Source organism: Uranotaenia lowii, chromosome 1 (assembly GCF_029784155.1).
Source record: "Uranotaenia lowii strain MFRU-FL chromosome 1, ASM2978415v1, whole genome shotgun sequence".
Classification (NCBI taxonomy): Eukaryota; Metazoa; Arthropoda; class Insecta; order Diptera; family Culicidae; genus Uranotaenia; species Uranotaenia lowii.
This window is the reverse complement of record NC_073691.1, coordinates 185626129-185640150: the sequence shown is the minus strand read 5'-3', so window position 1 is coordinate 185640150 and position 14022 is coordinate 185626129. Positions and strand designations below refer to the sequence as shown.

At 33.4% G+C, this 14022-nt stretch overlaps 1 protein-coding gene across 1 annotated transcript in view; it reads right to left on the bottom strand.

Annotated features, from left to right (window-relative positions):
• Positions 1-14022, bottom strand: part of LOC129738216 (homeotic protein antennapedia) — a 233009-nt gene that overhangs the window by 156230 nt on the left and 62757 nt on the right. Inside the window, exon 2 of the mRNA XM_055729407.1 lies at positions 9971-10072. The gene's annotated coding sequence lies outside the window, so the exon portion shown is untranslated. The remainder of the gene's footprint in view (positions 1-9970; positions 10073-14022) is intronic.

The window sequence follows — 14022 nt, the reverse complement described above, 5'->3', positions numbered from 1 at the left end:
CTGATTCCGAATAAAAAAAGTCCCAAAAAAGAGCTCTTTTTAGAATGCTTATAACTGATGACAGGTTCCAAATATTGCGCTGATTTTATAATATTTGGAATTGTCAAGAATTAATCTATCCATGGATGTATAAGTTTTTGGTGGTCCAAAGGAAGTTTTGGCCGCTATCCCGGAACTTCCGGTAGAAAAAATTCTTGCTTCAAAAAAGTCACCCAATTTTGGCTTTGCATTGCTGTATCTCGCTTACTAATAAACCAATTCTCTAAATTCAAATTTTAGTTTTTTTCGTTAAATTTATTATTATTTTTGTAGAACATAGTTGGTTCCACAAAAATTTCAGTTGTTCAGTATATGGTAATGAAACTAACTTCTTTTTTGTCATTTTTCAAACTCCCCCTCATGTCATGATTTCAGAGATTCAGATTTCAGATGAAGAATCAATTTAAGATTTCGCATTCAAATTTCAGATTTAGATTTCAGATTCAAATTTCAGATTTCGATTTCAGATTCCGATTCAGATTCCGATTTCTGATTAAAATCATCATAGATTTTGTGTCTCCTGCAGTAGACACTGCTAGAAATAACAGAAAAGAATCATGAAAACATTCAAAACAAATATATCACTGAAGAATTCTAATGATAAAATATCTAAAAAGATTTAAGAAGCTTTTTTCAATATAGAGAAATAATCTTTCTCTATTTAAAAATCCAAACATTAACTACGCAAAGAGGCATCAGCATCAGCACAATCAATCAACAAACCACGCGACGAGACGGCAGTTCCTCCTGCTGCTGGGTTGGGTGGTAGATTTGGTGAGCGACAAAAAGAGAGCTAAAGGATTTGTTTCTCCCGCGGCTACGTGAGCGTGAGGGGTGCGAGATTTGTACACCACTGGTTGAAATCTGGCAGCTTTCAGTAAATTTGAAAAACGTTGCTACAAATTTTCAAAACACCACACAAAAAGTATGTCCATTGAAAGAGGAGATTCAAATGAATATCTAGGTATATAAAAAGTGACCACTTTGAGTTCCCCCCTCAAAATGCATTGATTGAATATGTTGTCTTGTTATTTCGTCAAACGGCCGTAGGCGTATACCCGATTTACCCATTTCGGATACCTTTCCCCTACTGTTGGTCGGTCGGTACTCTCGTCGAGTCTCGGGCCTCGGTGCTGCTGGCCACTTGAGTTCGCTTGCCCAGTTCTGTTGTAAGTTCGGTTTGTTGAAGTTGTCTTTTTATTTCGTTCTGTCGCAGAACTTCAGCATTCAAAATGGAGAAGAAAAATGTATCCGAGAAAATAAAACAGCTGTTCACTTTCAACCGGGAGAAGGGAGAGCACCAGTGTGTAGTTTCTGAGAACTGCAGCTACCGGCCAAAAGTGATTTTCACGTCGAACTGCCATCGCCATGTTAGGGAGCAACATCCGTTGGAATATAACGTTTTAAGTTTAGGTAAACGAATACCGGATGAGGAGCTCGATATGATCATCCGCCGCAAACGCTCCAAAATTCCAAAAGATTCGGATGACACCGCATTAGTACGCGTGTCCAAAAAAAAAGTGATGGGGGGTCTGATCAAGATGGTCACGGTTCACAATTGCCCCTTTTCAAGCGTTGAATGGGAAGGTTTTAAGGACATTCTCGATCCCATATTGGACGCTTTGAAAGTCAAAATGAATCGGCACAATATTGCTCAAATTATAGACGAAACTAGCAGGGCAATTATTGATGAGATCAAAGTTGAAGTGAAGGGACAATTGCTGTCATTGAAATTCGACTGCACAACAAAGATGCAGAAAAGTGTTTTAGCAGTTGGAGTTCAATTTTTTAAGGACCTAACCTTGGTCAGCCGGTCATTGGGTAAGTGAAGCGTACTTTATTTTAAATTTTGAATGACAATTTTGACAAAAGTGAATAGAAAGGAGATAAAAATTACTTAAATGGCAACATTTATAAAATTTTAAAAAAATATTGAAATTAAAATGAATTTTTAAAATAGATAAAAAAATAATCAAATTTTTTTTTATAATTTTATCTATTTTTATATCTTGTCAAATTAGTCTATTTTGCTTTTTTTTTGTGAAATTTCTGTATTTCTGTTGTAACTACTGTTGTCTTTGTTTTATTTTATCAATTTTGGCGTAAATGAATAAAAAAAAAAATAAAAATCTCAATTCCTTTAACCTTCTCACGCAGTTTGGGTCAATATGATTCGAAACCTAAATAAAAATCGTCATAACTCTTCAGATAAATATTCAGTTTATCTGAAATATTTTTGAAAAACCGCAAAATACACTATCGGGAAACTCCCGGTGACCATCGGAAATTGCTCCATAAAAATGCTGACCGATTTGATGACATTAGTTTCATTTGGTAGGCAGTTGGATCTTCTTTGCAGCTTTTGAAAACTAAATCAACATATTTTAGAAAAAGTCCTTTTTCAAAAAAATTATTAACTTCGATCTGATTCAATAATTTTTGGAATTGTCAAAAATAAAGCTAATGTAGAAATGTGTGAGCGGGGATGTAATGAAAAATTTGAGCGCTATTCTGAAACTTCCGTTAAGGTAAATCTAACTCTTAAAGTCATTCAAATAGAAGTCATAGCTGTATATCGTTTACCCATAAATCGTTTATTTTTTTAGGTCCTTGTTTAAGTAAATCGATTATTCAAACCCAATTTTGAGTTTATTTCCGTTAAATTGATTTGAAATTTTCGTCATGAAAAGAAACTAGCAGCTCTGAAAGATTTTAAGAAATATTATTTTAACAAGAAAACTGTTCATGTAAGAGTCTTGAAGTGTTCTGATGAGTCTATAATAATTTTTTATAGCATTTGTTTCAATTAATTAGGGTTACCAGAAACTAAAAGTAACCATGGATCATTTTGAAAAAATAAATTTTAATCAGATTGAACTGTCTTTTTTTATTCCCATTTTAATCGAGAATAAATATGAACTAACTATTAATTATGTTTACACATCACATATTGAATTAAATTTGGGATTTTTGAATCGTACATTGGGATCGAAAAAGTTCATCGATTTATAACAAAAATGATAAAAATGTCAAAATAACAAACGAGCAATTTTCCAGAAAAAAACATAAATTACAATAGTTACTCAAATGAAAAGAATAAAACTTTTATCAATTTCGTCTTTTTGTCAGTTTTGTTAATTTTACCAATAACAAAAAAAGGCAAAAATTAATTAAATAACAAAAATTAAGAACGATATTTTTCTTAGTTTTGTCATGATTTCGATAAGATTATTTTGCCAGATTTATCAATTTTTCCAAGAGTCATAATTATATTATTTACTTAGCTGAAAATAATAAAAATGAAAATTTAGATTAAAATTTCAAAAAAATTATAAATTAAGAGTGGTAAAATAAAAAAATCATCATAAATACCACCAAACAAAAATGACATTATTTATGTTTATTTTGTCAATGATACATTATAAAATTAACTCAAGTAACAGAAAACATAAAAATAAAAAATCTTACATGAAAAAGTTGGCAAAAATTCCTTAAATTTAAATAAAATGAAAAAGTTGATGAAAAGTAAATATTAAAAATGGCTCCGCATTTTTGTCAATGGAAACAAAAGTTTCGATTACTTATGGACAAAAGTGATAATAATGAAAAAATAATAAAGAAAATTACAAAAATGGGCAAGTTATTATTTAAGTTTTCTGAATATTTACAGGTGTTGTTGAGTTAACCGAGCGTCACACGGCAGAGTATTTGAAAAATGAACTTTTAAAACTTGGTGAAATCTACAATATCGAGCTTTGGCAATGGTACTCGGCTACCATTGATAATGCCAGCAATGGCATTAAAGCAGTGGATTTGATTCAAACCCAACAAAATGATGATATCAATGAGCAATATTTCAAAAGTGACACTAATGCTGAAATTGAAGCTGACTATGATGAACTGAATAACGATGTTATCGAGTCTTGTGAGAAAAATTTATGCTTAAATAACATTGAATGCGTGCGGTGCGGAGCACATACTATCAATTTAGTGGTTAACGATGCAACCAAAAATTGTGAGCAAGATTTAAACGCCGTGACGAAAGTTGTGAAAAGTTACCGGAAAATTGAGTATAAGCAAAGATTCAAGTATTCAGGAGTTGCTATGCCCCCGATCCCAAATAAAATAAGATGGAATCATTATTATCTAATGCTGCGAGAGATGGTCAAAAACCGTGAGTTTTTCGCCGGATTAGGAATTAAACACCTAGAACTGGGTAATTATTTTATATTTCCAATAAAAACAATATGTTCTATAGAGTAAAGAGAGGTATTTGATAATAAAAATATAAAATCCATTACTTGTATATGTATTTAAAGAGCTATCAATTATCAATTAAAAGTAGTAAGTCGATTTGGGGGCTTTTTTTTGAATTTCTCGCACCCTGAGGTTAAGCTTTTTTTTTAAATCTTATCCATGATGTTTCAGGATTGTACGGGAAAATTTAACAATGTCAATGAACATGATTTTTGTTTCAACTCTGAAACCGATCCATCTTACCGTTTTTGTGCCAATTTTTAATTCCCCTAAAGAAATTTTCTGCTGAACAATTTTGTCGAGGAATCTTCAGAAAACTCAGCTATAACCTGTTGAATGCAAGTATGTCTTTTAGAATTGAAAAGAAATAATGAGAGTTAGAAGAAAAATAATGCTCGTTTTGAAAAGAAAAATATCAAATTTCCATACAAACTTGAAAGTTAAATTTACTCATATAAATGTTACTTTTGAATTCTGCAAAAAACATGGATTTATTGTGAATCGAAACGAAACTTTCATGACGTCAGGTGTTGAGAAATTCGTATAAGTCCTCAAATCGATTTAACCCATTAACCAGGAGTGTACAGAACGGTTCCTCAACCTTGATAAAACTTTTTCAGATCTATCAGGTAGCTGGAAGTTGATCGAAGAATATGCTGAAGCATTCTCTCCACTCTACGATGCAACAATAAATGCGCAAAAAAAAAACTGTGGCATAAGCCAATTTCATTTAGAGTGGCTTAAGGCCTTCGGCCGCGTATCTAAATTAGAAGGGAACAGATTTAGAAGCGCTATTTTGCAGTCAATGCAAAAACGCCAAAGGACACTTATGAGCAGCATGGCATACAAAGCTGCTTTATTCCTTGATCCCAGGCTCAACTTTAAAGGTTCGGAGCTGTTTTCAAGCGCTGAAAAAGAACAGATCATGGTAATTAATTTTTTACTATATTTTGAATATTTTGCCAAGCAATCGCATCACATCTTTATTATTTATATTTATTTGATTTTTCTCAAGTTTTTTTATTTATACAAATAACCTTTTTTTAGGAATTCTTGGAGGAGTTGTGGAAACAAATCGAGCGGCATGAGCAGCCTACAACGCCCACCGATTCCAAAACGATACCGACCAACTCACGAGTTTCTTCTGATTCCTTCGATATGGATGATTTCATTTCATCAATGTTTGGAACAGGTACGAGTGATATCGTAGGATCCGTTGACAACCCGATATCTTCGGTTATTAGAACCATCCCTTACCAAAATCGAATGGCTGCAACAGATCCGAACTTCGAAGTAGTCCACTATTGGTTTGGGAAAAGAATGGTAGATGAACGTTTGTGGAAAGTAGCAAGAGTTGTCTATGCAGCTGCATCAACACAAGCGGAAATTGAAAGAGATTTTTCCCAGTATAACAATATTTATACCCCAACAAGGAATAGACTATCTGGTGAAAGTGTCGAAAATATACTTCGAATAAAGTTAAATCGCGACTTGCTCACGTCCGCCCTTAATAATCTACCTAAACAACGGGAACAGTCTGATGACGCTACAACCAACAAATGTGACGATATCAGTCCCGGTTGTTCATCGCAGGCTTGAGGATTTCGCCATTAATATTTGTATTTTTTACACACTAACATACTCTCTCACACACATATACACACACACACACACACACACACACACACACACACACACACACACACACACACACACACACACACACACACACACACACACACACACACACACACACACACACACACACTTTCTCTATTTTTTAAAATAAATTTGTTGTTTGCTTTAATCAAATTTACTTTTTCCCTGATGACTTTATTTTTAAAATTTGATGATTATTATTTTAAATTATTTAATTTTTGACTATTGCTTTTCATTATAAGAGTGTCCTCAACTTGGATCTTTCACTGTGCGAAATTGTAAATGGGGGAGGAGGGGGGTTGGGGTTGAGTGCTGAAATCCCAAAGTCTCCCAAGTGAGAGAATCCTGTTACATAAATCCTAAAACTTTCTAAAAATAAATGAGAACTTTTGTAGTCGTTGAAAAATAATTATAATTTAACTTCATTGGGGTGTTACCAATCATTTTGGGTTATAATTTCTCCAGTTAGCGCTTATAAAACCGTATAACTGTCATAAACAACAGAGTTTATATAGGATAAACTTCCACTATGAACTGGTTTCAGATTTAATATCAACATATGGATTTTGAAAATATACATACGTAGGTAAACGAACTCTGAATTTAACATCAGAGATAACATTCAGAATATTTAAGATTAATATTAACATAAAACTTAATTATTTAAAAGAACAAAATTTAAATTAACGTTATTCCAGGCTTGTCATATACTTTCAGAAAAAAAGCGGGACATTTCACGACAAAAAAGCGGGACACAGCTAAAAAAAAGCGGGACATTTAAGAAACTCTTAAAAAAAGCTAAATTGTATTGCTAAACTTATACGTAAATATACCATCAACCAGAGTTATTCATAGAAAGGACACTAAGGATTGATTTTGCTCAGTTTTTCTTACATGACTTCTATTTACATGGTTTTTTGTCATAAATCCCTTTATTTTCCACGGTTCTCGCAAATTAACACGATATTTCAGAGAAATATTTCAAGTCCTACATGTCAACGGTGGATTTAATATTTCATGAAAAATCTTTGTGCAAAAGCAAATATATTTCAAATTTATTTTGAAAATTGTATTTACAAAATAGACAAATTGATATTTTTTCATAGTTTAAAAAGTTACAAAATTGACCCAATTGTGAAAATTGACAACCATTTGTAAAATGACGAAAATATTAGAACTTAAAAATGACCATAAATTAAGAAACCATCAGAATGACCAAATTAATTAGTTGAATGAATTTGAAAAAAAAATTGACAAAATAAACTGCTTTGATAATACATATTGGCAGATTTCGCAAAATGGAATCTATTGAAAAAAAAAAAAAAAAATAACAAAAGTAAACAAACTGACTAAATTGACAGCATTGATAAAATAGAGGAAACATAACCTATTGGACAAACTTAAAAAACTTAGAACATTGGCAAACTTGTTAAAACCAATAAAATAGACAAAATAATAAATTAAATGAGATACAGTGAAGCAAAGCAATAAATGGATGTTTTTGTCTGAATTTTTTTTAACTAAATTTTTTGAAATAGCGGTCAAAATTTCCGTTGAATCCTCGCGTATTTATGCACCGTAACAATTACAATTATTGTAAAACCAGATTAATACAATAAGACAGTCTAAAGTTGTATGCATTTTTTAAAGTGATTCTTTTTTGGTACTCTTTTCAAAGCCAGTTCGGCCAATTTACTAAAACATATTAAACCAGTTTTTAAATGTTGAGAAACAAGAATAAATTACGTACCCAATAAATCTAACATCATACAAATTGAACACATTCTATGGCAAGTGGAACGACTCCAAATTCGAATAAAATAAAAAACGACATCAGTTTTAACGGAAACTTTGCAAACGGCATGGGAAGATTTAAAAAGTTCCAAAAAAATTCCCATAGAACAACGCCCGTGCGTATGTTTCTTTTTGTATCTATCCATACACGGCACGGGGGGTTGGGTAACTCGAGAGCAAAACAAATCCTAGCCATCCTACCTAACCAACAAGTGCCGAACTTTGGGAGTGGTTGCAACAAGATGTAGGTATATCCCAAAGTGTACAAGTCTCGAGTTTTCCCGATCACGGTGTGTTACAACTTGCGATTGGGTCCAATCGTGTGCAAGAGTGACACTCACTCTACGCGAGCGACGCGTACGTAGGAATTTATTCAAGTCCGAGCACAGAGAGTAGCATCCTTCTCCGAGCTACATCACTCCCAAAATGTTGCATGTAGGTATTCAACCATCATCATGCCAACTCGATTCAGCTGCCGACGGGATTGAGTTCGCTCATGGTTTGTAACATACCGAGATCTTGCGACGCTGCGACGTTGCGTTGGTCGAATCAAAATCTTTTCTTTTCCATCGCTGCTCACTTTAGCGTGAAGACATTATCACTCTTTTTGACAGTGCAATTTATGGCTCTCCGCACAGCTTGAGAGCAGCGTTGCCACATTTACGGATTTCTTCGTAGATCTTCGAATTTTAAGCCCTCCTACGGATCTACCGAGCGATGCTTTAAGTCTACGTATTTTCAGCATTTCTTACGGATGTTCTACGGATCATCGAAAATGCGGATGTACGAAAATTCTACCTGACTTCCAAAAAAAAAAAGAAAAGTTAATAAGTTTCATTTTGTAAAAAGCAGTACATTTTTAGTTTTTCGTCGAATCTACCGATTTGAGCGTTTCGCAATCTAGCAACGCTGCTTGGGAGGAACAATAGAAACAAAATTACACTCTCTCTCTCTTACTGGACAAGCCGAACTGAAGAGAAATGCCAACCATGGAACTTACTCATATTGCAAGAAAAGAAGTCAAAACAGATTCAAACTTCTAATTTTGTGATCTGATTTTAGTTCTGAAATATGAACCTGCTGGGATTGACTGCGATAGAAACTCAAAATCAGGACTGCAAAAAACATTAAGCCAACTTACTCAAAACTGACCATCATTAGTATAAAAGTATAACTGTCCTCAGCCCAATATTTTTGTCTGTTTTCCTCGAGTTAACTCTTAAAAAAGATTTTTTTTTAAAAGAAAGATAATTGCAAATATAGCCTGAACTCAAATTCTTGTAAAAACCGTAGAGTATGCAATTAAAACTTAACTTCCAACTTCCTTTTTGACATGCACTTCAGTTTGTTTATTATTTAATGAACTAACGCAAAACAACAATGCAGATGTTGTTGAAATTGATGCTCTAAACTGTAAGTTCCTACTTTGAGTTTTTTTTCTTGTTTTTTTCCGCAATCGACTTTTCACCAACTACTTTACCAAACAAACGAAAAAAAAAAAAACTGGAACAAGAACACTGCAGTAATCGTTCTGTTGTTGATGACACGTCCGGCTGTCAAAACCAAAAGAAATATCACAAACAAATTATTATAAACTCCCGACTCACGCAAAACTTCTCCCGAATGCCACCTACCTCGTCCAAGGTTCGCAACGCAAATGAACTTCCTCCACAAAATCTTGAAACAGTTCAGTGTTAAAAATTGTCCTATAGAAGAGAAAATATGCAAAAAAACCCCGAAAAAAAGAGAAAGTTTTCTCGACCTTGCACATTTCCAGAGTACCCAGGTTATGGTCCATTAGTCAGGATCACAAAACAATTTGAACAGGACTCTCCTTTCCGGGGACAAAATTGCATGATGTTTCGCAAAACTAGCCTTCAAAGAAAAAAAAAACGAAACATTCGGAATCGAAGAAAAATGAGCTGAGAAATTTCTATTTTGCCAAAACAGCCTGCTTGGATTCAAAGACGAAAAATCACCGGGACCGGGAGAAGTCATTTTTCTTTCCTTCCTTTCACCTTTGTCTCGAAGAAAAAGGGCGCCCGCTTGAATTTGGCTTGGGGGGGGGATTTGAGGTGTTTTTTGCCTTTAAGAATCTTGAAAGGTTTAAAATTTTGTCTCCTGAGTCGAATTAAGCAATGCGCAAGGTGTGAAAAGTGTCCCTGGTGTTCAAAGGATTCTTTTGAACCGGTCCATTAAGCGTCAATTGAGGGTAACTTACCTTTTGAATTCTCTAAATCCTTTCATTGATGTTGGTTTTCTAGATGTAATCCATTGTGTTTGTATATCCTTTTCAGTAATCCAATGCTATGAAATATATAATCTGAAAATAAAGCAAAACAGAGCAGAGATTAAATATCACACAAAGATGAATCTTGAATCTGATAATGCATTATTAATCGAATGAAAAATTATGAATCTGGAATTTTAATTACGATTTCTGTTTGTTTGAATTCTGAATTCTGAATCTGAATTCTGAATCTGAATTCTGAATTCAGAATCTGAATCCTGAATCTGAATTCTGAATTCTGAATCTGAATTCTAAATCTGAATTCTGAATCTGAATTCTGAATCTGAATTCTGAATCTGAATCTGAATTCTGAATCTGAATTCTGAATCTGAATTCTGAATCTGAATTCTGAATCTGAATTCTGAATCTGAATTCTGAATCTGAATTCTGAATCTGAATTCTGAATCTGAATTCTGAATCTGAATCTGAATTCTGAATTCTGAATTCTGAATCTGAATTCTGAATCTGAATTCTGAATCTGAATTCTGAATCTGAATCTGAATTCTGAATCTGAATTCTGAATCTGAATTCTGAATCTGAATTCTGAATCTGTATTCTGAATCTGAATTCTGAATCTGAATTCTGAATCTGAATTCTGAATCTGAATTCTGAATCTGAATTCTGAATCTGAATCTGAATTCTGAATTCTGAATCTGAATTCTGAATCTGAATTCTGAATCTGAATTCTGAATCTGAATTCTGAATCTGAATTCTGAATCTGAATTCTGAATCTGAATTCTGAATCTGAATTCTGAATCTGAATTCTGAATCTGAATTCTGAATCTGAATTCTGAATCTGAATTCTGAATCTGAATTCTGAATCTGAATTCTGAATCTGAATTCTGAATCTGAATTCTGAATCTGAATCTGAATTCTGAATCTGAATTCTGAATCTGAATTCTGAATCTGAATTCTGAATCAGAATTCAGAATCTGAATTCTGAATCTGAATTTTGAATCTGAATTCTGAATCTGAATTCTGAATCTGAATTCTGAATCCGAATTCTGAGTCTGAATTCTGAATCTGGATTCTAAATCTGAATTCTGAATCTGAATTCTGAATCTGAAATCCGAATCTGAATTCTGAAACTGAATTCTGAATCTGAATTTTGAATCTGAATTCTGAATCTGAATTCTGAATCTGAATTCTGAATCTGAATTCTGAATCTGTATTCTGAATCTGAATTCTGAATCTGAATTCTGAATCTGAATTCTGAATCTGAATTCTGAATCTGAATTCTGAATCTGAATTCTGAATCTGAATTCTGAATCTGAATTCTGAATCTGAATTCTGAATCTGAATTCTGAATCTGAATTCTGAATCTGAATTCTGAATCTGAATTCTGAATCTGAATTCTGAATCTGAATTCTGAATCTGAATTCTGAATCTGAATTCTGAATCTGAATTCTGAATCTGAATTCTGAATCTGAATTCTGAATCTGAATTCTGAATCTGAATTCTGAATCTGAATTCTGAATCTGAATTCTGAATCTGAATTCTGAATCTGAATTCTGAATCTGAATTCTGAATCTGAATTCTGAATCTGAATTCTGAATCTGAATTATGAATCTGAATTCTGAATCTGAATTCTGAATCTGAATTCTGAATCTGAATTCTGAATCTGAATTCTGAATCTGAATTCTGAATCTGAATTCTGAATCTGAATTCTGAATTCTGAATCTGGATTCTGAATCTGAATTCTGAATCTGAATTCTGATTCTGAATTCTGAATCTGAAATCTGAATTTTGAATCTGAATTCTGAATCTGAATTCTGAATCTGAATTCTGAATCTGAATTCTGAATCTGAATTCTGAATCTGAATTCTGAATCTGAATTCTGAATCTGAATTCTGAATCTGAATTCTGAATCTGAATTCTGAATCTGAATTCTGAATCTGAATTCTGAATCTGAATTTTGAATCTGAATTCTGAATCTGAATTCTGAATCTGAATTCTGAATCTGAATTCTGAATCTGAATTCTGAATCTGAATTCTGAATCTGAATTCTGAATCTGAATTCTGAATCTGAATTCTGAATCTGAATTCTGAATCTGAATTCTGAATCTGAATTCTGAATCTGAATTCTGAATCTGAATTCTGAATCTGAATTCTGAATCTGAATTCTGAATCTGAATTCTGAATCTGAATTCTGAATCTGAATTCTGAATCTGAATTCTGAATCTGAATTCTGAATCTGAATTCTGAATCTGAATTCTGAATCTGAATTCTGAATCTGAATTCTGAATCTGAATTCTGAATCTGATTTCTGAATCTGAATTCTGAATATGAATTCTGAATCTGAATTCTGAATCTGAATTCTGAATCTGAATTCTGAATCTGAATTCTGAATCTGAATTCTGAATCTGAATTCTGAATCTGAATTCTGAATCTGAATTCTGAATCTGAATTCTGAATCTGAATTCTGAATCTGAATTCTGAATCTGAATTCTGAATCTGAATTCTGAATCTGAATTCTGAATCTGAATTCTGAATCTGAATTCTGAATCTGAATTCTGAATCTGAATTCTGAATCTGAATTCTGAATCTGAATTCTGAATCTGAATTGTGAAACTGAATTCTGAATCTGAATTCTGAATCTGAATTCTGAATCTGAATTCTGAATCAGAATTCTGAATCTGAATTCTGAATCTGAATTCTGAATCTGAATTCTGAATTCTGAATCTGAATTCTGAATCTGAATTCTGAATCTGAATTCTGAATCTGAATTGTGAATCTGAATTCTGAATCTGAATTCTGAATCTGGATTCTGAATCTGAATTCTGAATCTGAATTCTGAATCTGAATTCTGAATCTGAATTCTGAATCTGAATTCTGAATCTGAATTCTGAATCTGAATTCTGAATCTGAATTCTGAATCTGAATACTGAATCTGAATTCTGAATTTTAAGTATGAATTTTGAATCTGAATTATGAATTTGAGTTTTGAATCTGAATTCTGAATCTGAATTCTGTATCTGAATTCAGAATCTGTATTCTGAATCTCAAGAACAAATCTAAATTTGAACTCTCAAAATGATTCAGACTGAAAAGAGATTGAAATTTCCAAATCAACAGTCTTTGCCCTGCGCATGCTTCGATTGGCAGCAAAAAGCGTTACGAGAGTCCATTTGAATTTTCCACCAAAGCACATCACAAGCGCTTTTCCACAATCCAAAGGGGAAATCGAATCGCCACTGGCAGAGACATCTAGCGAACACTAGATCAACGACTGAGACCGAAGGTTAGTTTCAAATTCTAGCCACGCGTGGTGCTGACTTCGGGTATCGAAATACAAGCGAGAACATCATAGACAAGCGGGACACGTTAAGAACCGAACGAAAACAAAGCCGACCCGTTTAGATCGGTATCGTTCGCTTCGTTCGCTCTTTGTTTCTTTACTTTTGTAGCTTTGATAGAACTTGGCATGGTGGCCTAGAGCAGAAAGCTCTCGGCTTCGTTCGGTTTTTTGGTTTGCTAGCTTTAGCGATAGAGGAGCTCTAGTCGCCTCTGCTAGCCGGAAGAGTTACTGATCGGAATTTCTAGTCGTAACGTTCATTCTGTGGACTCAAAAAAAAAAACTAAAACTAGAAGAACCTCGAACAAAAAAAACTAAACAGTTACTTAAGCATTCCGCCCGAAATTGGACATGGGCGCTTAAGTTAGGCACCCTCGCCTGGAAGGGAAACCGAGCGAACAAGTTGTCGAATTTTAATCGCTTAATTTTCGACATTTCCTTTTGGATTCGGCGTTCTTGAGTTGAGTTTAGGTGAAATGAATGAATGAATGAATGGATGAAAAGAAAAAAAAATACGGCAAAGAATTAAAATAAAACACAGTTGTTTATGCGAACTTCCTTCTGGAATAAACACAAAGCTCCTACCCCGGTGTGGAATTGAAATAAAAAAAAAAAAAAAAAAAAAAAAAAACACCCGAATCCGGGAAAATAATGGTGCGTTTAATGTTGCTGTTGGACACGATAAAAA